Below are 24,543 nucleotides of genomic sequence, written 5' to 3' on the forward strand. Positions count from 1 at the left end.
CCTGCCACTGGGATGGTTTACACGGCAATCATTAATTGCTTCCCCTTAGGGAGGAAGACGGAGCCTCCTCCTGCCTGAAGCCATTTCCTCCCCCGAGCTCTAGGGTCCACTCTCTCCAGCCTCCCTGGCCTCTTCGTCCAGTGCTTTAGCTTCCTGGGCTGCTATAACAAAGTCCCACAGAGCGAGCAGCTTAAACTGCAGGAGTGCATTGTCTCACAGCTCTGGAGGTCAGAAATCTGAGATCAAGGTGTCGGCAGGGTTGGTTCCTTCTGAGGCTGTGAGGGAGAACCTGTCCAGGCCACCCCCAAGCTTCTGGTGGTTTGCAGCAATCACTGGTGTTCCTTGGCTTGTAGAAGCATCATCCCCAACCTCTGCCTTTATCTTTAGGAAGGATTCTCCAGTGTGCATGTCTCTGTGTCTAAATTTCCCCCTTTTCTTTTTTCTTTTTTTTCGAGATGGAGTTTCACTCTTACTGCCCAGGCTGGAGTGCAGTGACACGATCTCAGCTCCCTGCAACCTTCGCCTCCTGGGTTCAAGTGATTCTCCTGCCTCAGCCTCCCGAGTAGCTGGGATTACAGGTGCCTGCTACCACGCCCAGCTAATTTTTTGTATTTTTAGTAGAGACTGGGTTTAATCATGTTGGCCAGGCTGGTTCAAACTCCTGACCTCAGGTGATCTGCCCGCGTTGGCCTCCCAAAGTGCTGGGATTAGAAGCATGAGCCATCGTGCCTGGCAATTTCCCCTTTTTCTAAGTATACTAGTCATATTGGATTAGTGCCCACCCTACATCAGTGTGACATCATCTTAACTAATTACTTCTATAGGATAGCTCTATTTCCAAATAAGGTCATACTCTGAGATCCTGGGGGTTAGGACTTCAATACACAAATTTGGGCAGACACAAACCAGCCCATCACACCCAGTGAGCGTTACTTCACTCCTCCATGGCAGTGAAGTGTGTGGTTAGGGACGAGGACTTTGAGGTTAGGCTTAATAGGAGACCTCTTGACTCCCTCTGTGCACACAGCTCAGTCCCAGAGCACTGAGCCCTATCTGTGAAATGAGGGTGCAGATAGGAACTGCATTGTTGGGCTGTTGCCAGCTCTTAGAATTGAGCATGGCATGCAGTAAATGCTCTACATGCCATGTTCTACATGTAAAACATAGCTCTACATGTTTTAAATCATCACTTTGCTGCCCTTATCTTCAGCCTCTCCCTTCTCTATTGACCACTTTGTGGTCAGCTCTCAAACATGAGCAAGTCACAACCATTTGTAAAATACAACCTGCTGCAACCTTAGAGTGCCCTCCCGCTGGTCAGCTGTGTCTTGGCCCTGTGGCATACTGACTTTGGTGGCTCTTAATGAACCATGCGTCCTGCGCTGACTCTGGGCTTGGCCATGTGAGTAGCATGGTCCATGGGCAAACATGATGCAAACAGAAGCTTAATACACACTAGCACCCTGGACTTGTCCTTTGGGAGTGCTGGGTCTTGACACTTAGCAACCATGCTGTAAGGAAGCCCAAGCAGCTACATGGAGAGAACCTGGGGCTGAGAACCAAGATACTCCTAGCCGATGGCCTTGTGCCTAAGGCTATCCTAAGACGGCCTTGTGTGTACAGCTGGCAGCCCAGACCAACTGCCAGCTGTATGCACAAGGCCATCTTAGTACTCCCATCCACCCTGAAGCCCCAGCAAAGCCCAAGTAGGAGTCACCAGAAAAATAAATTGTTATTTTAATTGTTATTTTGGCATGATTTGTTACCCAGTCATAGAGAACCAGCATACATCATTCACAGCTAAGCTTCTTAAGGAGTTGCCCTCCCCAGCTGTCTCAGGTCCTCTTCCTCTCACACCGTCTGCACCCTACATCTGGCTTTCTCCACTAACATTGCTCTCACTAAGTCACTGTGATGGGCTGAATTCTGTCCCCAAGATTCATATGTGCTGGGAGTTCAAGCTCGAACCCCCGGTACCTCAGAACATGACTGCATTTGAAGGTGGGGCCTTTAAAGAGGTGATTTAGGTAAAATGAAGCCCTTAGGGTGGGTTGTGATTCAGTACTGCTGTCCACATAAGAAGAGATGAGGACAGAGGCCCACACAAACGGATGGCCATGTGAAGGCACAGGGAGAAGATGCCACCTGCAAGCCAAGGAGAGGCCCCAGGAGAAACCAATCCTGCTGACACCTAGACCTCAGACTTCCAGCCTCCAGAATGGTGAGGAAACGAATGTGGTCGTTTAAGCCCCCAGTCCATGGTGCTTCGTGATAGCAGCCTGAGCTGGCCGATCCAGCCACCAGTGACAGCAAACTCAGAGCTTGCAGTACCCATGGGCAGTGTGCAGCAGTGGTCAGCGCAAGCTTTGGCTCTAGACCACCTGGTTCAGATCCTGCTGCTGCTGCTTCTGAGCTCTCAAACATAAGGCAGGGGTCTTTCACCTCTATGTGCCTTAGTTTCCCTCCCGATAAGATGAGGCCAGTGATACAACTACCTCCCAGGGTTGTAGTGAGGAGTTAACAAGTGAACACACCTGATACCTTACCTAGACGGTAGCTGTCACCTCTTGACTATCCACAGCAGGTGGTCTCCCTCTCCTCCTGAAATACAACTCCCAGATTCCCAACCCCTACTTGTCCAGTGTCCTCTGTTTTCCTTTTAGGACCTTCTTGAGCCTTCAGGCCAGAGCTCCCTAGGGGTCAGCCTTCTGCCCTGCTGCTCTCACTCTAAACCCCCCCATGCCAGTAACTCCCAAATGTGGACTCCTGACCCAGGTCTCGCTGTGATTTTAGCCCCTAGGGCCAGTTTCTTCCTTGAGGCCCCCCAGATGTCTGACGAGTCCCTCAAACTCACCATGTCTGAAGCCAGACTCCACAACTTCCCCTGAACTCCTGCTCCCCAGCTCCCTACTGTAGCAAATGGCATCACCACCCTGAGTCTCAATGGATCATCATCTGTCCCTCTGCCTTCTCTGAGTCCTGTCATGTCTATGGAGCTTGCCACCTCCCTGTGGGTTTCCCCATGGCTCTGCTTTTCTCATTCAGTTGCTGTTGGCAGAATCTCCCTGAAGCTCAGATCTGATCTTGTGCACTGATCAGTCTTAAAAGCCTTCAAGAGTATTCTATTTGACCCAGCAATCCCATTACTGGGTATATACCCAAAGGATTATAAATCATTCTACTATAAAGACACATGCACACACATGTTTATTCTAGCACTATTTACAATAGCAAAGACTTGGAACCAACCCAAATGCCATCGATGATAGACTGGATAAGGAAAATGTGGCACATATACACCATGGAATACTATGCAGCCATAAAAAGGAATGAGTTCATGTCCTTTGCAGGGACATGGATGAAGCTGGAAACCATCATTCTCAGCAAAGTAACACAGGAACAAAAAACCAGACATTGCATGTTCTCACTCATAAGTGGGAGTTGAACAATGAGAACACACAGACACAGGGAAGGGAACATCACATACTGGGGCCTGTCAGGGGTGGGGGGCAAGGGGAGGGAGAGCATTAGGACAAATACCTAATGCATGCAGGGCTTAAAACCTAGATGACAAGTTGATGGGTGCAGCAAACCACCATGGCACATGTATACCTATGTAACAAACCTGCACATTCTGCACCATGTATCCCAGAACTTAAAGTAATATAAAAAACTAAACAAAACAAAACAAAAATCCTTCAAGGGCTCCAAGCCTCAGCCACATCCTCCACACCACAGACTCTGTGTACTCAGCCCCAAGTAGACACACTCTCCTGCCCCAGGGCCTTTGCACAGGCCACTCCATCTGCCTGGAAGGTTCTCCCCACTTCCCTTGCTTGGTTAATTACTCCTTTTTTTTTCAGACAGGGTCTTGCTCTGTTGTCCAGGCTGCAGTGCAGTGGCATAATCACAGCTTACTGTAGCTTCAACCTCCTGGGCTCAAGTGATCCTCCCACCTCAGCCCCTTGAGTAGCTAGGACTACAGTCGCACACCTTAATTTTTGTATTTTAATAGAGATGGGGTTTCACCACATTGCCCAGGCTGGTCTTGAACTCCTGGACTCAAGTGATTCACCTGCCTTGGCCTCCCAAAGTGCTGGGATTACAGGTGTGAACCACTGTGCCCAGCAGTTAATTCCTGTTTAACCTTCCACACTCTACTTGAAGATCATTCTCTGCAGAGCGTTCCTCAACAGACCCATCAGGGCCTGTCATTCATGGACATGGCTGTTCCTGTGTCTCTGTTGGGGCACCTGCCTGTCATCACTGTCATGAACAGAGTCATGATCTGAGTGGCCTGGTGGCTGTTCCTTCACACGCAGTGTGGTGGCCGTGTGAGCAGTCATGCTTTTATCTTGTCTACGGCTGTATCCTGAGTCTAGTACAGTGCCTGACAAAGAGCAGGTTGTCAGGAAGGACCTGTGGAGGCTGTTGAAGGAGTAAGGCTTCAGGTGACAAGGACTGAGCAGAAAGGGCAGGGCTGGGGCGGGAAGAGAGGGACACTTGCCCAGCGCTGGGGTGTGGTGGAGGAGGGTGATGGTCGGAGGGACTGTGCCTGTTGCTTTCTCCTGAATCTCTCCCTCTGACTTGTCCTGTCCCCTCTCCCCACCCCCCATCTTCCACAGCCCTGGTAGGAGACCGAGAGCTTTCCAATGCGGACTTGCAGCATCTGAACCCTCCCCCTACACCAATGGCTTTGGTAATTGTTCTCACAACCATGTCAGTATCGAACAAACAGATGTTTATAGTTAATCCCTAATTTTGCCATCAAAAAATATACAGTCTTGGGTAGAAACTGAAGAGGAAAGAATTTTTTAATTTACAGTGTCTCCCCACTGCCCCACTCCTGAAATTTGAAATTGCTGAACGGCCTCCAAATTCAATATTCCAAGTCAAACAAATGTATGTGTTCTCCAAAAGGAAGTATTGGGTATCTGACCAAGATGGAGCGGGATAGGAAAATCAGAAGAGGGAAAAGCTGCCTGCCCAGCTGGGTCCAGCACGCAAGCTACTTCCAAGAATGCCTCTTTTCCGGTGTTTGTTCGTTCTTTCTTCTGTTAATTTTTTTAATGAAAGAAATGCCTCTGTGTGTTGGCCTTCCTCAGAGGAGCTCTCAGGCAGCGGTCAGAGAAAGCAGACCCTGCCTTTTTGCCCTCTTAATGCCCACCCTCTGCTGGTGGGGGTGAGGCCTGGGTGCTGGCTTTGGTGTGGTGCAGCCTGTGCCCTTCCTGGGGAAAGGACCCATGGCACATTCATGACAAGTGCTGCGGTGAGGAGCCTGATTTCAGTGGGAGGTCAAGGAAGGCTTTGTGGAGGAGGAGACCCTAGATCTGGGCCTTGAAGGTGAAGCAAGAGGTCACCTGGCAGGGAGGCCCGGAGAGCTGGGATTGTAGAAGCCATGCTTGCAAGAGTAAGGGGCAGCCATGGGGAAAGGCCTGAAGTGCCTGGGGCTTGGCTGTGACTGTGTGAGCCCTAGGAGGCTTTCAGGCAAATGGTGGGGCATGGAGGGCAGGCATAAAGGGTGGGCCGCACCTGGGAGTGTGCTGAATGAGTGCGCTAGACCACCAGCTCAGGTGTCGGCCCTCCTGGAGCCTGCCCCATGTCCTCAGCTGCAACTTGCCCCGCCCTCCCCCTACTCCACCATGAGGTAAGTGACCCCGTGTGACCCTTCTCCAGTCTCCTAGAAGGCCTGGGCCAGACTCCATATCAGTAACTGAACGTGGAAGGCCACGATCTGGATTCCTTCCATGCCACTCTTCCTCCCCCTGCTTCAGTGGCTCTCCACCACCTGCTCCTGCTCAGCCATCCTGCCCGGCATCTGGCCAGGCTTTTGCTGGGCTGCTTGGTTCCCTAGCCATAGCCTCTGACCCTGGACTTCTGGGGCCTACTTTCTTGTCAGAGATCCGGGATGGCAGGGTTTGTCCTCACGGTCAGTCTTGGAGAAGCTGGGGTGGCCTCCGATCTACAGATGGGGAAGTTGAAATTAAATGACCTGCCATGTTAACAAAGATCCTGTTGGTTACCAGTGACAGAAGCCAACCCCAAATGGTTTAAACATAGAAGGGGACTTCTTGGCTTGCATAACTGGAGAGCCCAGGAGCTCAGGCAGCTCCAGGGAAGGGAACAGGTGCTTCAGCTGGGCACTGCCCCCTCCCCTGTGGTGGCCCAGGCCTGGTAGGAGCCCTCCCAGCCTGTCAGCAGCCTGAAGTGAAAGCCTCTTTTTCCAAGAGCCCGAGAAAAGGCCTAGGAGGAGCTCTGACTGGAGCTTGTGGTCACTGCTGTAACAGTCACAGTGGCGGGCAGGTCACTGCTGGGCCCACTGGGACAGACCTGGGCATCCCAGGACCTGGATAGTCCCTTGTAAACCACATAGGCTGAGGCTGGGGGCATTCTCAATGAAAATTCGTGGCTGGACCTGAAGGAGAGGTGCCAGCAGGTGTCCATAACAGTTACTCACAGCAGTGGGGCCAGGATTTGAACCCGAGCTCCAGGTGGAGCGTAACTGTGTTTATATGAATATAAATTTGTTTAACACATCTTTTTGTTGCTTGTTTTTTTGAGACAGAGTCTCACTCTCTTGCCCAGGTGGAATACAGTGGTGCGATCTTGGCTCCCTGCAACCTCCACCTCCCAGTTCAAGCAATTCTTGTGCCTCAGCCTCCTGAGTAGCTGGGATTACAGGTGTGCGCCACCATATCCTGGTAATTTTTGTATTTTTAGTAGAGATGGGGTTGCACCATGGTGGCCAGGCTCGTCTTGAACTCCTGACCTCGTGATCTGCCCGCCTTGGCCTCTCAAAGTGCTGGGATTACAGGCGTGAGCCACTGCGCCCTGTCTGTTTAACGCATCTTTATTGAGCATTGTGACAAGGGCTAAACAGTTTTACCTGGATGCTGCAGCACTTGCCATTCAGGGACATTCTTATGCAGTGGAAGCACCTGGTTTGTAAGCCTGCCCTGCGCTGAGTGCCAGTTCCCATGCTGGGGTCTCATACCAGTTCTTACTGCCACCACCCTCTTGGCCCTCCAGGGCCCTCCCCTATTAATGTTCCATGTTCAGACATACAAGCTTCTCTGTCAAGGTGTGGCCCAGTTTAGAAAAGGACAGAACATTTAAACAAGGCCTTAAGAAAGGCTGGAGCAGCACTAGCCAGTGGAAGTTTCTCCAATGATGAAATGTGGCTGGTGCCACAGAGCTGCCTCCTGTGACTCTGACCTGCATCCAGCGCTGCCCATATCAGCGGAGGAGTCTGCGCCAACTGGCTGTGGCACTGCAGGGATGTGTGAGCCAGGTGTTAACACAGTCTTTATGAAAAGTCAATTATATAAATGTACAATTAAATGATTTACATGCTGTTTTAGAACCAAGGGTGGCTGTGCTGCTCTTATCCGTGCTCTGCAAGTCCTGCTGCGTGTGCACCTGCATGGGAGGTGCAGCGTGACTGCTGCTCCCGGCCTCTCTTCCCAAAACCGTGCTCAGTGACCGCATGTTAGTAGTTTGAAACCAGCCACAAATGTCATGGAGAGCTGTAAATGCTACAAATCAAGGCTCAATTTATTGTTTGATAGGTTGTCTAAATGAAGGGTCTGCAAACTTTGCCACAAGAGGTCATATTCTAGGCTTTGCCGGCTACTTATGGTGGCTGTTGCACCTGCTGTCACCCCCTCCCCTCCCTCCTCCTTCTTCTCTGTCTTCTTTCTTCTTCTGCTAAGGCTCTTTGCAAATGTTAATACCATTCTTAACTCACAGGCCATAGGCTAGATTCGGCCTGAGAGCCTTTGTTGACAAACCTATGGTCTGAATGGAAGAAAATGATGGAGAAGATGTTGGTAATGCAGATTCAGGTTAAAAGTGCCCTGGATCTGAAGCCATTGCATTGTGACTAGCACAGGAACAGAGGCAATGTCCTTCCAGCATTTGATACGGGTCATCAATGGTGGGTGAAATTTTAACACTGACCTTTGTAGTTCTTTCTTACTGCTCATTTACAGATCTCTGATGCAACCCTGGTGCACAGGTGGTGCACCGTTGACTGGCCGCTGCCTGTCACCCCCTGCCACTTGCTGTGCACAGGGGCCCTCTGTCACTTGCTCACCAGGAGCAGAGGGGGAACCTGAGGTTCAGATTGCTCTGGGTCACAGGGGTTGATGTGTGGGTAGGGGCCTGACACTGTCAGTATGCCCAAGCCCATTGCTGCCCACCACAGCTTTCCATCTCAGCTACCATAGGCCGGACATCAGGTACAGGCTCTTGGTTTGCTGTGTTTCTAAGGTTGCAGCAATAGCAGTCGGAGTGTGGGACCTGAGATTGACCATCGACCTCAATGCTGGGCTTGGGTGCTCAGGGGGCTCCATGTTGCCCTTCAGTGGGGACAATGGTCGGAGTCCTATCCAGGAGGACCACTGCTGCAGAGAGCTGCTGGAGGTGGTGAGGGCAGAGAAGGGTGATGTGAGAGCTTGTACTGAAGTCTGGGAGAGAGGCCCAGGCCTTAGCGGGGCACAGCGATGGTGAAGAAAAGGTGGCTTAGAGGGGGAAGAGGAAGGGCTGGTGGGGGTGCTGTGTGTCCCTGAGCTGACAGGAGTAGTCAGGTCGGGCCCCTCCATCCTCCCACCTGGGCTCTGCCCTTGTTGGGCTCCCTGAGAGGCTGCTGGGGCTGGGTGGGCACATCTGGGTGGCATGTGGGGGAAATCCCTGCACTGGGCAGGAATTAGAAGCTCCTAAAGTCCTCTCGTTGGCACCCTCCTGGTGTATGGCACATGGCTCGGGGCTCAGGGATGGGGACCTGAAGGCATAAGGCACCGTCCATCTCTACCCCAGGCTCCCGCACAGGCCAGGGCAATACGTAGGGGCCAGCGTGGTTGTCCCAGTCTAGTCCAAGTCTCTCAAACACAGAGATTAATCACGTGCCATCCTAAGGCCTGTGGAGAAACTGCTAGCTCTCTAATGAAGTCTCTTCTCCTCTCAGGGTACAGATGCACTGGGTGTGGCTATGTGTTAAGACAAAATGATGGGGTCATGGCTTGGCCTGGCCAAGTCTCTCGGGTCCACCCCCTTCCTGCTGGTGGAGTCCTAGTGGTGCTGATGCGACTTGGAAACGCAGAGGACTATGAGCCCAGGATAGGCGAGCCCCTTGGCCAAAACAGCGAGGTCCCCTGGGTGTGGAGCAGAGCAGCAGGGGTGCGGCGACAGACGCCCCCAGCTCTCCAGTTCCCCAGCAGGAAACTGAGGTGCAGAGAGGGGAGAGTCAGGCACAGCCAGAACCCAGACCTGAAGTTGCTCCAGCATTGCCCGCTGCTCCCCAGAGTCCTTGCACATGGACAGCTCCTATCCACCCACGTGCCTCCAGGCCATGGAGGTGTCCGCCAGACCCTCAGACTCCAGTGCCTGGGAAGGACAGGTGGGGAAAGGAGTGGTTCGGGAAAAGTGGGGGCTGAAGGAGTCTGAGGTGGGGCACAGGTCCAGAGAAGCAGAGCTAGGGGATCAGAAAGAGGTGAGACCTGGATATGCAGAGACAGAGAGGCAGAGACTGAGAAGATGGAGGGAGACAGGGAAGGAGAGATGGAGGCAGAGAGAGAAAAAGGGGCCTAGAGGGAGAGAGGCTGAAAGAAAGAGAAAGAGAAAAGGACAAAAAGAGACAGAAAGGCGAGGCTCCTGAAGGCAAGGGGCCTGCATGCAGGGGGAGTGTCGGGCATGGAGGGGACTTGGAAGAGGACAGCTGGGGGTGCCGGAGCAGCAGCCATCAGCCCAGCCCGGCCTCCGCTCTCCTGAGCCGCCCTCCTCCTCCTCGTGGGCCTGGGGGCCGTGACTGGCCCAGGCAATCTGATATCCACCAAGACCCTCCCCAGTCAAGCACGTGGGAGGCGCTGCCCTGTCTCCAGTACTGCTGTCACCTTGTCAGCCCCAGACCTCTGTCCCGACACCCTCAGCATCTCATCACCCACCACCTTCCTTGCTCCTGACCCCCAGAATCTGTTCCCTCAGCATCCCCTCACCCCATCACCCATCACCGTGTCCCCATCATGTCCTGGGGCAGGGGGCTGGCAAGAGGCGGCATGGCCAGACCTTGCTGCACATGTACCGGATGAGCTTAATTACCGCGAAACCTAATTCTTCAAGGCTGCCTGCACCGGTCAGTAGGGACTTGCGCGTGTTTTCTTTGGCTGTCTTCTGACAACAGGATTAGGGGAAGAGAAAAGTAATTGGGGTGGGAGTGCTGCAGCCCAGGAGGGGCCCTGCCTGCTGCTCCGTTCAGCACTTCTGGGTGCCAGCCTTGGCTGGACGCTGGGCCCGGACTGGATCTTGGCCTCGGCAAGATTGGTGTTGGAGCTGGATCGTTCTCCCGGGTGGGGGTGGTCCTGTGCACTGCAGGGTGCTGAGCAGCATCCCTGGCCTCCATTCCCCAGACGCCAGTAGCACTCCCTAAGTCATAACAACCAAAAATGTCTCCAGATGTTGTAAAGGGGACCCAAACTTGCCCCTGTTTGAGAACTGCTGGTAAGAGACACCTCAACTCTGCTTGGAGGGGGTTGGGGGACACAGATACTGCACAGACTCAAGGGAGATTGGTGAGTGCCAAGGGACGGACGGGGTGCCCACAGTAGGAAGGGTGAATTTCCCCTTGGCTTGGGGAGGTGCTATTTGAAGGCTGAGTTGAAATTAGACAGCATGGCAGGGCGCGGTGGCTCATGCCTGTAATCCCAGAACTTTGGGAGGCTGAGGCAGGCGGATCACCTGAGATTGGGAGTTCGAGACCAGCCTGACTAATGTGGAGAAATCCCATCTCTACTAAAAATACAAAATTAGCCAGGTGTGGTGGCACACACCTATAATCTCAGCTACTTGGGAGGCTGAGGCAGGAGAATTGCTTGAACCTGGGAGGCGGAAGTTGCGGTGAGCCAAGATTGTGCCATTGCACTCCAGCATGGGCAATAAGAGCAAAACTCTGTCTCAAAAAAAAAAAAAAAAAAGAAAAAAAAAGGAAAATGGCCAGGTGGGAGAGGGTGGCAGAGACATCGCAAAGGCTGCCTGGCCAAATTGGGAGGTGGAGGCAGCCCTTGCTGGGCAGAGAGCTGGGGAGGGGACAGAAGGGGCACATGAGGCAGAGGTGGGAAGGCCACGCCCAAATCTGGGAGGGCAGGTGATGTCTGTGGACCAGGGTCTCCATGGTGGGGTGTGTACAGCCCAGGGGTCAGGTTAGGGGTGGTGGCAACAATAAATATTGCATTTTAAAATCTAGAGGCATGGGAAGGAAACTAGGCATGACTACTGTTAAACTCTGAAATGCGGCTGTGCCCCCTCTCTGGCACCTTCTCGCAGGTCCTCATAGGGGACTTTGTGGGTAACATTATCCAGTTTTAACATAACCAACATGACCCAAGATGGGCAGCTGCCTAAAGTCAGGCCAGGGCCTATTGAGACAGCATCACTGACACAAGCCCTGGAGACAGTAACGTTTCGGTGGGAGCCAGGGTCCCCTGGGGGTCCATGCAAGTTAGCTCAGTGTCCACAGAGCAGCCCTGGGTGGTAAGAATGATTGTTAGCATCCCTTTTCCAGGTGGTGAAACTGAGGCACAGAGTGGTGAAGCAACTCTCCCAAGGTCTCACAGATCCTAGAGGCCACTCTGGCTGTGAGGACATCTGCATCAGAGCCCTGAGCTCACCGGGTCCTCCATTCAGATAGGGCTTCACGCCGCGCACGAGGCTGCCTAAACTCTTGCTGCACATCCAGATATTACTGAGTGGGAGCAGGATGGGCAGATCTTTTCCAGATAAGTAAACCTACCTATTGGATGGGAATCCCCAAATTCCTTTCCTGGGGTGGTTTCGGCAAAAAGAATTTGGAGTTGAGTGCCCTAGGTGACGAGGGAGGGTGTCCGTCGGGGAGCACAGGTCTGATTTGGGCGTGAGAAAGGTGGTGGGGGCGAGTTGAGAGGAGATGACTTGATCTCAGTGAGGAGGGCCTGGGGTACAGACTGCATGAGGATGGGGGATGGAGTCCACACAGAGGCTTCTGGAAGTGAAGGTGAGGTGGTGGCAGGAAGCCCAGGCCCTGGAGCGCAAGGTGTCACCTGTGTCAGCACCAACTGTCATTGAGGGGAGGAGGGTGGCCGAGGAGTCATGGTCGACTCTCAGCCATGGAACTCTCCCTGTGAAAGACCCAGGCGCAGGCTTCCCAGGGCTCAGGTTGCTGCTAGTTGAAGCCTCTTCCTGGGAATCCAACCCTCCAAGGTCTTAATTTTCATGCCTGGTAAAAGCTGTTGGCTCCTTTGGCAAGTCAGGGGTGGGAGTGGGGTTGGTGGGACAGAAGGTTAGGGAGTAGACAGTGTCCTGACTCCAGGCCAGTGCCTCCCTTCACTGTCCTTTCCACGGAGCTGGGCAATGTACCAGGATGTGACTGGGCCTCGGGTAGATGGTCCAGGGAGCAGGGGCTTCTGGTGCTTGGTAGCACATCCCAGAACTTCTCCCAGAACTACCACCCGATGCAACATGTCCCTAGCTCCTGGGGCACTCAGTAGGAAGACTTGCGGGTGTGCCAGCCCTCTGGCTTCTACCCTCTGCCTTCAGTGAGCTTTTGTCTGTTTGCTGGGGGCTCAGGGAAATCACAGCACATACACACACACACACACACTCTCACACTCACACACATACTCACATGCACACACTTGCTCACACACATGCACACGCCCACACTACATCCTCACATGTACACACACTCACACACACACACATGTTCTCACATGCACAAGCACTCACACACCTGCACACACAAATGCACTTCCTTCAGCACCTTTGGAGTGCAGAGGCCATCACGTGGTGGAGGACAGCATTTGGAGTCATGTGACCTGAGGCCAGTGTCTGCTCACCTTTGTCCCAGTATAGATCCCAGGCCCTTTGAGACTCGATTTTCTCATCTCATTGCAGGCATTGGAAATCCAAGTCCAAGGCTGAAGTGTGTAGCTGACAAATCCAAGATAGGTCTGCCTTCAGGCACAGCTGGATCCAGTGGCTCCAGTGTGCCCCTCTCTGCCAGCTTTATTCTCAGATGGTCTTTCCCCTTGCAAAGTCAGAGCTAGCATAGGCACCCAGGGAAGCCTTGCGTCCTCTCAGTGGTCAGAGGAAGAGGCATGACCTCTTTCTCACCAACCCCAGCCGAGGCTCTGAGTGAGCTCTGATTGGGTGAACTTCGTTTTGTGCATTCGTGGCCTATCATGGTGCTAGGCGGGCCAATGCACCAGGACCCCTGCACTAGGACAGGGTCTGATCCATTGGAACCATACAGACGCAGAAGGGGGGCAGGTGCCTGTGTGAAGTTGGGGAGCTAGTTCTGGAACAGGAGGAAAAACACCAAAAGGCCATGCCATGGGGACACCGAATGGGGAGTCAGTAGGAAAATCCCCTACAAAATGCAAAGTGCTGGCCTCTGGGGTTGTGTTGTAGGGTGGTGGCCAGGAATAGTCCCCTGGGTGCACCTCTGTGTCTCTGGTTTGTGGTCCCACCCTGCATGGCAGGCACTCCACAAAGCAGCTGGGAAGGCTGATCTCCAAGTGCAGGCAGGCACCCCATCCTGCAGAGGAGTTAACTGAGGCCTCGTCCAGGTTCACTCAGCTGGGAAGTGAAAGTGATGGGGGTCATGGTGGGACCTTGGGCATGGGAATGCCAGGGCCCTGATTGGAGACGGAAGAGGTCATAGCAGGAGATACAAAGCTGAGTGTTGAGTGCTGAGTGAGGCAGGACGGCCTGGGGTGGAGCTTCTGATGGGGTGGGGCCCTGGAGAGGCCTGGAATGAGGTGGGGCCTATGGCAGGGCTGGGGGAGTGTGTGGGAGGGCATCTTGTAGTGTGGTAGGGCCTGTGGTGAGGCACAGTGGGATTGGAGAGGTCTTGTTGTGGGGTATTGGATCCAGACCTGGGTGCAGGGACTTAAAAGTGCTGGAGTACACAGTCACAGTGCTGTGTCCTGTGCCGTGCCACCTGTATTCAAAGACCTTTCTTTCTTTCTTTTTCTTTCTTTCTTTCTTTCTTTCTTTCTTTCTTTCTTTCTTTCTTTCTTTCTTTTTCTTTCTTTCTTCTTTCTTTCTTTCTTTCTATCTTTCTCTTCTTTCTTTCTTTCTTTTTTTCCCTTCCTTCCTTCCTTCCTTCCTTCCTTCCTTCCTACCTTCCTTCCTTCCTTCCTTCCTTCCTTCCTTCCTTCCTTCCTTCCTTCCTTCTTTCATGCAAACATCCTCCATGGGCCAGGACCAGATGCAGAACTGGCCCAGGAGAGGAAGACCCAGCTGCAGCTTCCCCAGGAACTCTGGCGCCTCCTTCCTGCAAGTCTCTTCCTGGAATGAGACCCGCCTGCTGGTGGACTCTCTGGCCTGGAGCTGGCAGCCTGTGCCCTGGCCGCACCTCTCACACTGTGAGCTGTGGGCAGGGCTTTCTGCTGCCATGTCCCTTGCTGCCTCTCCATTTAATTGAGTGAATGTGCTTCTCTTTATTTTTGGTTTGCATTTGGCTTCTGTCACTTGTCACCAAGATATCATCACTGTGCACCCAGTTCTATGGCTCCCACGCCCTCTTGGCCTCAGTACCCTCTCTGGAACCTGGGCTCCTGATACCCTAAAGTAGAGCTCAACGACACTGTGGGCCTGGGTCCATCCTTGGAGTCTCCAGGCTGAAGGAGCACAGATCTGGACTACAGACCAGAGGGGCCCTGTAGCAGCTCGTCCACAGGTGGGTGACCCCGGCTCTGCCCTCTGGTCTTGAGATGACTCTGTTTCCTGCTGGTTTTGGTCTCATCTCTGAACCACCTCCCTCCATCCCTGGCGCAGCAGCTGTTTACTGAATACTGCCAGTGCCCAATGATGGTTTGTTAATGTCCTTTACAAAATGTAGAGCAAGAAACAGAGGACATTTCTTGAGATGGAGGAGGATAGCAGTTCTCTCCAGCTAGAGTGTAAGTGACACCCCTCTCAGCTTCTGAGAAAACCTAGTTTTCTTTGTGCAGCCTGAGACTGTATCTCTGTTTAGCTGTGAGTCTTCATTTCAGCTTGTGGTCAACTAAGACCCTTAGGTGATTTCACAGGAGCTCTTGCCATACCATGGATGTGAACCTCATTATGCTGGGAGCTGGGGCTCTGAGGCAGTTTTTCCTTGAATCTTGACACTAGCCAAGGCTTGTCCTTATCTGTGTGTTCCAAAGATACTTTTGTCTCTAGTGATTTGAGATGCCTGTCCCACCTCACCTCATTTCATATAGGGCCTGAAATGTCACCATCTGTCATGCCTTTGGTTTCTTCCTTGGAGGTCCCTATTAAAAATACAAATGTTCTCTGGGCAGGAGATGGCCTGGATTAGGTAAGTTTTTCCGAATTCCAGCCCTGTGGGCACCACCTTCAGGCTTGGCCAGAGCTGTGGGCCTCAGGATCTTATGTATTTAACTGTTCTTGCAGTGGGCCTCGTTCTGACTGATTGTACTTTGTGGTGCTCAAAGAAGCCATAGCTACAAAATGATGGAAAAGTTATACTTTTCTAAAGTGTGCCCTGGTGGCTATTACAATCGGTGTGCTACCTCCCTCCTCTGGCTCATGGTGCTCTGCGTGGGTCCACGGAAGGAGGGCTGAAGCTGAGTCCTCTCACGGCCTCAACTCCTCATTCCCTGGTATCTGTGTCCTTTGCAATTGCTCCTGGAAAGAGATTGGATTCCCTACCTTTGACTGCTTGGACAAGTGGGATGCAGCTGTGGTCTAGGGCCTTGATGCTCAGAGTGTGTGTTTGTGTTACTGCTTCCCTCTTGTACACCTGACATTGCCCCAGGACGAATGTGCTTCCTTGGGGCACTCACATGGCTGTTGTTCCAGGACCTGAGGCAGTCAGGTTGCTCCATCAAGTTCAGTCTCCATCAGCCTATCCTCAGTCAGACCTCAACTGAATCACAGGCATGGAGCCAAATCCATTCTTCTGTCGTATTGCTAAATGTGTGCTTAGTGTGCTAAATGTGAGCTATTGTAGTTGTTTGCTATATAGCGTCTTTGCAGCCACAGCTAACCCATGCAATGGCCCGGCAAGATGAGTGCCAGGCTTCCCAAGGGCCTCATCTGGCCACGGGAGCCCTGCAGTGGGAAGACCCAGTATTGCCTGCCTTCCTGTGGGAAGATGGGTAGGGAATGGTAGCATGGGCTGTGGCCGCTGATGCTAAATGAGGAAGCCTGCCTGGGACATAGACTCGCTGGAGGCCTTGAGCCTCTCCCTCTCTGGGGCGACCTTCTCACCTGTAGAACAAGGAGGTTGGACTCAGGCTCTGACGTCTGGGTCATTCTGATCTGCTCTTGCTTCATCCCAGCAGCTTCTGGTTCACTGGACTGTGTGTGATGAGCCACCCCGAGGTGGGGCTCACTGTGGTGCCCCTGCAAGACCACACGGCAGCAAGTTGCTCCTGGCGATGGGTTCAGTTATTGCCCCATACTTGAGCTGTCCCTGAATAGTAGCATCTATTGACTTCCATTGAGGGTTCCTGTGTGCCACGCACAGCGCTACCACCCTTTAGGGAGATTCTATCAATCCACAGCTGAAGCAGCCAAGGCAGGTCTGTTACTCGTCCCGTTGGGGGGATGAACAGACTGAGCCCAGAGAGGTGAGGTGACTGCTGAGCACCAGGGAAGTGGGGCCCATATTCAACCCCAGGCCCACCCAATCTCTCACTGAGGAGTTTCTGGTGGTGAAGGTCAGGGTGCTCCAGACCCTCAATGGCCCGTATCAGCTTCCTACAGCTACATAACCAAGCACCAGACACGTGGTGGCTCAAATTGCAGAAGTTTATCGTCCCACAGTTCTGGAGGCCAGAGGTCCAAGATCAACGTGGCAGCAGAGTTGGTTTCTTCTGAGGTTGTGAAGGAGAATCTGCCAGGCTGTTCTAACTCTGGTGTTTGGCAGCAATCTTTATCGTTCTGCAGCTTGCAGGGGAATCACCCAATGTCTGCCTCCGTCTTTACATGGTGCATTCCCTGTGTGTGTCTCCACATTTCCCCTCTGCTTTTTTTCTTTTTTTTTGAGACGGAGTCTTGCTCTGTTGCCCAGGCTGGAGTTCAGTGGCACAATCTCAGCTCACTGCAAGCTCTGCCTCCTGGGTTCACGCCATTCTCCTTCCTCAGCCTCCCAAGTAGCTGGGACTACAGGCGCTCACCACCACACCTGGCTAATTTTTTTTTTTTTTGTATTTTTAGTAGAGATGGGATTTCACCATGTTAGCTAGGATGGTCTCGATCTCCTGTCCTCGTGATCTGCCCACCTTGGCCTCCCAAAGTGCTGGGATTACAGGCGTGAGCCACCGGGCCTGGCCAATTTCCCCCTTTTTATAATGACATGGTCATGCTGGATTAGGGCCCCTCTACTCCATTATGACCTCATCTTAACTAATTACCTCTGTAACAACCTGTTTCCAAATAAAGTCACAGGGAGAGGTATTTGAGTTAGGGCTTCAACAAGTACATTTAGGGGGGCATAATTCAACCCATATTAGCCCCCCAGCGTGGCTATCAGAGCCCTGGTTGGTTGTTGGTGTGTAGGAGCAGTGACTTGGGAGGGTGTGCCCCCTCCTCGAGGAAGCTGGGGCAACCTCTGTGTCTGCGGATGCCTGAGCCGAGGTGTGGCCCTCAGGGAGAAAGGCAGGGGCGGAGCTGTGTGGGTAAGTCACAGCTTTGCCAGAACAGTGGCAGGATGCTCTTATGCAAATGCTCTCCCACAATGACCCCCACCCCAAACTGCAGAAAACCCTGCCTCTGGGACAGGACAGTGGTGGGGGCTGAGGGAGGAGGAGACCTGTCCCTGAATGCTTGCCACTTGTACATTTTGAATTGTGAGCCATGTAAAAGAATTGCAAAAACAGTTTTTGAAAGTTCTTATTAAAAATAGCTCTAAACTGAAAAACAGGACCTACCTGGTAGGCAGGATGAGGAGCCAGTGAGCTGATGGATGGAAACGCCCGCCCCTGCCTGGCCCCAGCAAACGGTGCTATTATTAGCTCCCAGACCATGCTGGCCTCTGAGGTGGCTCCAGGCTTGGCGGGCTTGGCAGTGCTGGGACACACGAGGCTCTTTTAACCCCCACACCCGGAGGAGCCCAGGGAGCCTGCCCTGGGCCTGGCTTCATGAGGATCAGCTCAGGGTACAAGCTAGATCCGGGGGCCAGGAGGTGGTCAGGCCATCTCAATGCAACAGCCCCAGCCCCATCCTGGCCTGGGCCTCCTGGCTGCCTTCAAACAGGTGGGAAAACTCCCACAGCCTCTCCCTTCTTGCACGAAGCCTTTTCCGCCCCCGCCAGCCCTGCTGCCAGGCCAGGCGGCCCGCGGGCCCTGGCAACCTGGTTGGAGCCTCCAGCTGGGCGGATGATGGATGGGGCCACGTCAGCGCCCGCCTCAGAGTGGATTTTGTGTGTGTTTGACATTTATTTACTGTCCGTATAAACACTAACACCTATGAAGCATGCTCGCCGTGTGATAGCTTGGCTGAAGGCAGCTCTTAAGTACATAAATTATGTGCACCTCACTAATGAACGGTTTGACAGGCGGGAAGTTTTATTTACCGCTGGCCCGAGTTTTCATATAAAACCAGGGCACCGGCAAGCCAGGATTTGTGCACCGTCATAGTCTTGCCTATTCAGAATCCAACTCATTTCTTTCTTCTTTCTAAAAAATTTCTCCTCCTTCTTCTTTTTTTTATTTCCCTCTTTGAAAGACTTGACATAAAGCTGAGATCTATGTATAATCCTGCTGCCTGGAGCAAGTGTTGGAGGGAGAGCCAGCCCATCTGGCGGCAGGCTCTTCTGACGGGCGTATGCTTGAACAATATGTGGTTTGACAAATTTCAAGGCAGGCTTATGAAAAAATAACAGCGGTGCAGCCGTCTCGGTGAGTGCCCATCCACCTGCGGGCGCGGGCAGGGGTGCCAGGCCGTGTGAGTCAGGGTGCCTGGCGGGGGATTAGGAGGCCTGTGTAAATCACCGTCATCCAGCACGTGTGGGACACATCAGCGTCCCAGCTCCTGAGACTTGTTTCTCATCACGGGGTCTGCCCAGGGCCAGGTGCCGCTGGTGATACTGGCAGCCTGTCCCCGGTGACCATGTTGGGGTGCACTGCTCTCAGTGGGACGTCTGCTCCTTGGAGTGGAGGGTATGCCCCGAGGCCTGGGCAGGCACCTTCAGGCATCTGTCTTGTCAGCCCTCAGGAGGCCTTGAGACACTCCGGGCAGGGTGGTCCCCTGGCCAGACATTCCTTGAGGACTTAGTCTTTTCATCTGAGAGGGGGTGCAGTGAACCCCCTCACCCTGGCCAAGCTACAATGGTAAAGCCCTCTGTCTGTCCAGCCCTGTGGAGCCAGGCAGGGCTGAGGTGCATCAGGGGCTGGCCTCCAGGCGGCGCCTCTCTGCAGGCCCTAGCCGGCCACTTCGGGCCACAGGCAGGGTTAGCATATGCTATATGAGGCCTCAAGCCATTTCTATACCTCTCTGTGCCTTGGTTTCCCCACCCAAAAAGTGGAGGTACCACTAGCCCCTGCCTCTCAGGACTGCACTGAGGAGATTCAAGGACACAGTGTGTGCTGGGGGCAGAGTGAGCCCCTGCCACACTGTGGCCAGCCTGTGCAGTGTTTCATTTCACCCTGGCAACACCCTGTGTGCAGGGAGGAAAGGGGCTTGCCCAAAGCCTGGAGTTGGCCTTTGTGGGGCCCGATGCCCCTGCCCCTCCCCAGCAACCCTGCCTCCTGGGTCTCCACCGGCCCAGTCAGACCCAGAGTCACTGTGATATCGGCCAGAAGCTTTCTGTGGTGTGGGGGCTCTGTTGGGAGGGTGACAGCAGCCTGCAGTGTGACCTGTGTCTATCGGGCCTTCTGATGGCTTCTGAAGCATGTCTCAGGGGATGGCCCAGGGACTCTGTCTTAATGGGCGGCATGAGCCATTCTGTTGTGAGCATCCTGAGCAGGTGCCCACTTCGAAGACAAGGAGATCCAGATGCCTGCCCAACCCACCCGCTGCCTCTTGGATTGGGGTGTGAGGGGCCCCCAGAGAGGCCGACACTGCTCACGTGGTCATGCTACAGCCAGCTCCCCACCTGCAGCGCAGGAAGCATCCATATGTGGCAGGGCGATAGCCACATACCAGGAGTCAGGGCACTAAGGAGTTGCCTCTCTCCCATCACCGGCCATTCTCCATGGCCTCTGCCCTGGAACTTCCCCAGCTACCCTAGGCAAACCAGCCACCCCACTCCTCCTGGCCTGGTTGCAGCCTGGGCACACATCTCTCCCTGCAGGTTACCACACCCACATCTGAGTCCCCACCAGGGCAGGAACTGGTTCCCTTTTGTCTGTGTCTCTGGGTCTCAGTATACAGAAGGTGCTCATAAGTGTCACAGGAAGGGTAGGAAGCAGGAGGTGCAGAGATCTCCATCCAGCCAGTGCTGGGCCCTCAGGGACCTTGAGTAGCTGGGCAGTTGTCATCCCCGGGCCCTGCTTTTCCCAAGACCACTGCAGCCACCAGGCCCTGTTCCTCTTGGTTCTTGCATGAACCTGGGTGACTGTTCCCCACTCCTAGAGTTCCAGTTTCATTCTCTACCCAGCAGCGGCGATGAAACCCACTGGAGGACTGCTGTGCCTAAAACAGTTTTGGGAGGCTGTGGGTCCACAGCAAAGGGCAACTGGTGGATGTGGCCATAGGCACTCAGGAATGCCACAAAGCCAGGAGGCCTTCCTGGAGAAGGTGGCATGTTGGTCAAAGAAGATCATAGGATATGGCTAGGAGGGGAAACTGCAGCACAAGCAAAGCCTCAGACCCCAGAATGGCTGTGCGGTGGTGGCGGCTTGGGAGCTACATGGTGGCTGAGAACCTGTTGGGGCAGGGGTGGCACTATCTCCACAGTCCCAACTGGAGACTGTGTGGACCCCTCTGAGGCTCAGGAGAGAATAAAAGCGCCAAGGTCACAGAGCAAGTAAGTATGGAGCCTGCACCAGTCACCAGGCTGCCCAGCTTTGCATTCCCAGCTACTGGGACACACTCAGAGGCTCACGGAGCAGGGCCACGTGCCGCCAGCTTTATTAAATTCATATTTCCACCTCCATCCCGCACAAATATCTGTATTTACCATCAAGCTCGGCAGTATTTATTTTCTAAAGTAGTTCTGTTTAAACAAGGAGTTTCTCTCTTAAATTCATCGACTCCAATTTCCTGTGGCCCCAGCCCTCCATGGAGCTGACATTAATCATTTGCATGACTGCAGGTTCTGCGGCCGCCGAGGGCCTCCGGCAGGCGGCAGCCATGGCGCCGGGCTTCGCTGCGGCTTCCCCTGACTCTTTCAATTAAAGCCGGGGGAATGGGACACAGTGCCCCCAGAGTGACCAGAGGTGGAGTGTGGCTGGAAGGGGCAGGAGGCAGGACCAGCTCAGCAGCTCCCGGCTCCCACCCTGGCTCAGTCCGTTAGAGCCGGATGACCTCTGCCAGCCTCTTTGCTCAGGCTGCCCATCAGGGGCTGCACTCCAGCTGCTGTCTGCATCCAGCGCGGGCTCCACCATGGGCACTCACTGTGCCTCACTTTGCTCACCCATGACATGGGGACACTAGGTGTCCCTGCTGCACCTGGTGCACTGAGGTGGCAGGTGCACACAGAGCACCAGCTGCCACTTCAGCAGTTGTCATTGATATTTGGTGCCATTGGCAGGGAGAGCACCTGGTGCAGGGCTAGCCCATAGCATGTGCTCCATGGGGTTCCTTCCTGTCTTGTGCACAGTCTCATTCCCTTAGCAAGATGACCGGGCATCCCAGCACATTGGGAGGCTGAGTGGGAGGATTGCTTGAGGCAGAAGTTCAAGACCAGTCTGGGCAACATAGCGAGATTCTGTCTCTATTTCTCTATTTCAACAAAAGTCTTTCCCACAGCATAATATACTCTAGCCTCATCTTTGGCCTTTGCAAAGGTGGGGTGGTGCACACAACTTGGGAGACCCACTACCCTCTTCTGGGGGCTGACCCCGCCCCCCACTTCAGGGCCCTCTGGATTCCTAAAGTGTGAGAGGGCCACCGAGAGAACACCCTGGGCCACGCCGCCCACCCACCCACCCCCCGCCTGCCTTGCTCCAGCCGCACACCTCTGCTGCTCCTGTCAGTTTCCTATTGAGCATCTCTGTGCAGTGCTGTGAGCTGTGACAGCCAGGGCAGCCTGGTTGACAGCAACAGCAAGAAGGGAATGAACTGGAAGGTTATGGGGAGGCTAGAGTTTTGGATTTTGAGAGACAGTAGGGTCAGCCTCATAAGACATTGAAGGCAGAGGTGATGGTAATAATGTTAGTAACTGCAATGACATCAGCTAAGGTTCACTGAGCGCTCACTGTGTGCTGGACACCATGCTAAACACATGCACATACAGTCTCATTGAATCCTCTCTGCAGCCCTGCCAGTGGGTACCATAGCCCATTGTACAGGTATGAAAACTGAGGCACAAAGAGGGTGAGCAGCTGGCTGGAGGTTGCACAGCTGGTGAGTGGTAGAGTGGGAATTTGGACCCTTGACCTTGGACCCCAGTCATGATGCTGGGTTTGTTTCTGTAGGCTGCACAGAACCCTCGGTTGGGGACCTTTTAGGAAGGAGTTAGCTCCTGCTGGGACCAGTCCTCACACCTTTGCACTGTGGAGGGATTTCAGGAGAGAGTGGAGCCTTTGGCTGCATGCCTACCTCTAGACAAGGGGAGGGCAGGCCTCGGAGCAGCAGTCCCAGCTGATTCGTCTCCAGGGGAACAGGGAACCTTGGAAAGAAAGCTGGACACATTGGGAGGTCGAGGTGGGAGGATCACTTGAGCCCAGGAGTTTGAGACCAGCCTGGGCAACAGAGCAAGACCCCGTCTCTATTTTTTTTTTTTTTTAAAGAAAGAAAGCTGGGTGCTGTTTCCAGAACAAGGTGTTATGGATTCTGGCCAGCCCAAGATTCCTCTTCTTCACTACAAGGACTGAAAATGTCCTAAAGTCAGCAATACATTTCTAACTCTGATTCTACAGGAGGGAAGCTGAGGCCCAGAGCAGGGACAGAAGCTATACCAAACTTCCAGATGCTCCTGCCCCATCCCAGAGCTTCTCTTCCAGGTGCCAGCAACAGCAGTAGTTTCCTAGTTTGCACCCCACTGCCCCATCTCTCTGGTCAAAACCCCGAAGATGAATGGAGGCCTGTGTCCATCAGCTATTGCTGTGAAACAACCCACCTTAAGACTTAGTGGTTGAAACAACAATAATTTAATTGCTTGAAACTCTGCAATTCATGCAGAGCTGGGCAGGAGCTGCTGGTGTGTGCTCCTGTGGCATTCATGGGGCCAGTTGGGCCAACTCAATCGAGGCTGCAGGCTCCAGGACAGTTCCACTTGCACTCCCAGCACCTCTATTGAGCCTGGGAATGGGCACCTCTCACTCCCCACCCCTTTCTCATCCCAAGGTCTCACTCTCCATGTGACTTCCTGTACTAGAGGCCCAGGAGGCCAGAGCTCTCTGAGAGGGAACATCCTGGGGAGTAGATGTGGGAGCTGCAGACCCCATAAGGGAGGAGGGGATAAAGATAGGTTATGGGAACAAGGGAGGAATTAAGTCCCATCTTTTCCAGGCCCAGGCTGCTTCAGAGACTCGGGCCTGTTGGTGAGAGAGATGGGTAAAGGAAAGTGAAGACAGGTGAGATCTGGGTGTAAGATGGGGTCTTGAGGCCAGTGTGAGGATGGGCTGAAGTGAACAGGAGTAGAGGGACTGTTATGGACTGAATTGTATCCCCACAACCCATATGTTGAAGCCCAATGTGACCTCAAGATAGATACTGCTATTTTCCCCATGTTACACATGGAGACTGTCCTAGTTCCCGCCATAACAAATGACCACAAATTCAGTGGCTTAAACAATAGAAGGTTATTCTGTCACAGTTCTGGAGGCCAGAAGTTCAAGATCAAAAGGCTCTAAGGGAGGCTCCTTCCTTGTCCCTTCCCATTTCTGTTGGCCCCAAGAGTCCTTGTCTTGTGGCTGCATCACTCCCATCTCTGCTTCCACCATCCCATGGCCTCATCCTTCCTGTGGATCTCTGTGTGTCTTCTCTTCTGATAAACATGCTGGTCATTGGATTTAGGAACCACCCAATCAATCCAGTATGACCTTGTCTTAACCAATTACATCTGCAAAGACCCTATTTCCAAATAGGATTACATTCTTGGGTTCTGGTCAGACAGGACTTTTGGGGGACACTGAAATCTCTTTCTGTAGTCCCACAGTCAAGGCAGCAGAGCTGGAGCTCCCATCCCGGGGACTCCCCACCTAGCTGAGCCCCTACAAGGAACTCCCCTCCTCTCCCTTGGGGGTTACTGAAAGCCTAGTGGTTGGAGGTTCATGGTGCAACCAGCCCCTGGCCCACCTTCTCTGCTCTGAGCACTGTAGAGTAGAATACAAACAGCATCAGAAGGGTGGTCAGGAGTGCAGGGGCCACGCTGCCCCTCCTTCCCTCGTCTGTGACTGTCTATCTCCTGGCCGAGTTGGAAGTCACACAATGGGATGTGCAGGTACAGAAGGG

This window comes from Symphalangus syndactylus, chromosome 3 (genome assembly GCF_028878055.3).
Source record: "Symphalangus syndactylus isolate Jambi chromosome 3, NHGRI_mSymSyn1-v2.1_pri, whole genome shotgun sequence".
Lineage (NCBI taxonomy): Eukaryota > Metazoa > Chordata > Mammalia > Primates > Hylobatidae > Symphalangus > Symphalangus syndactylus.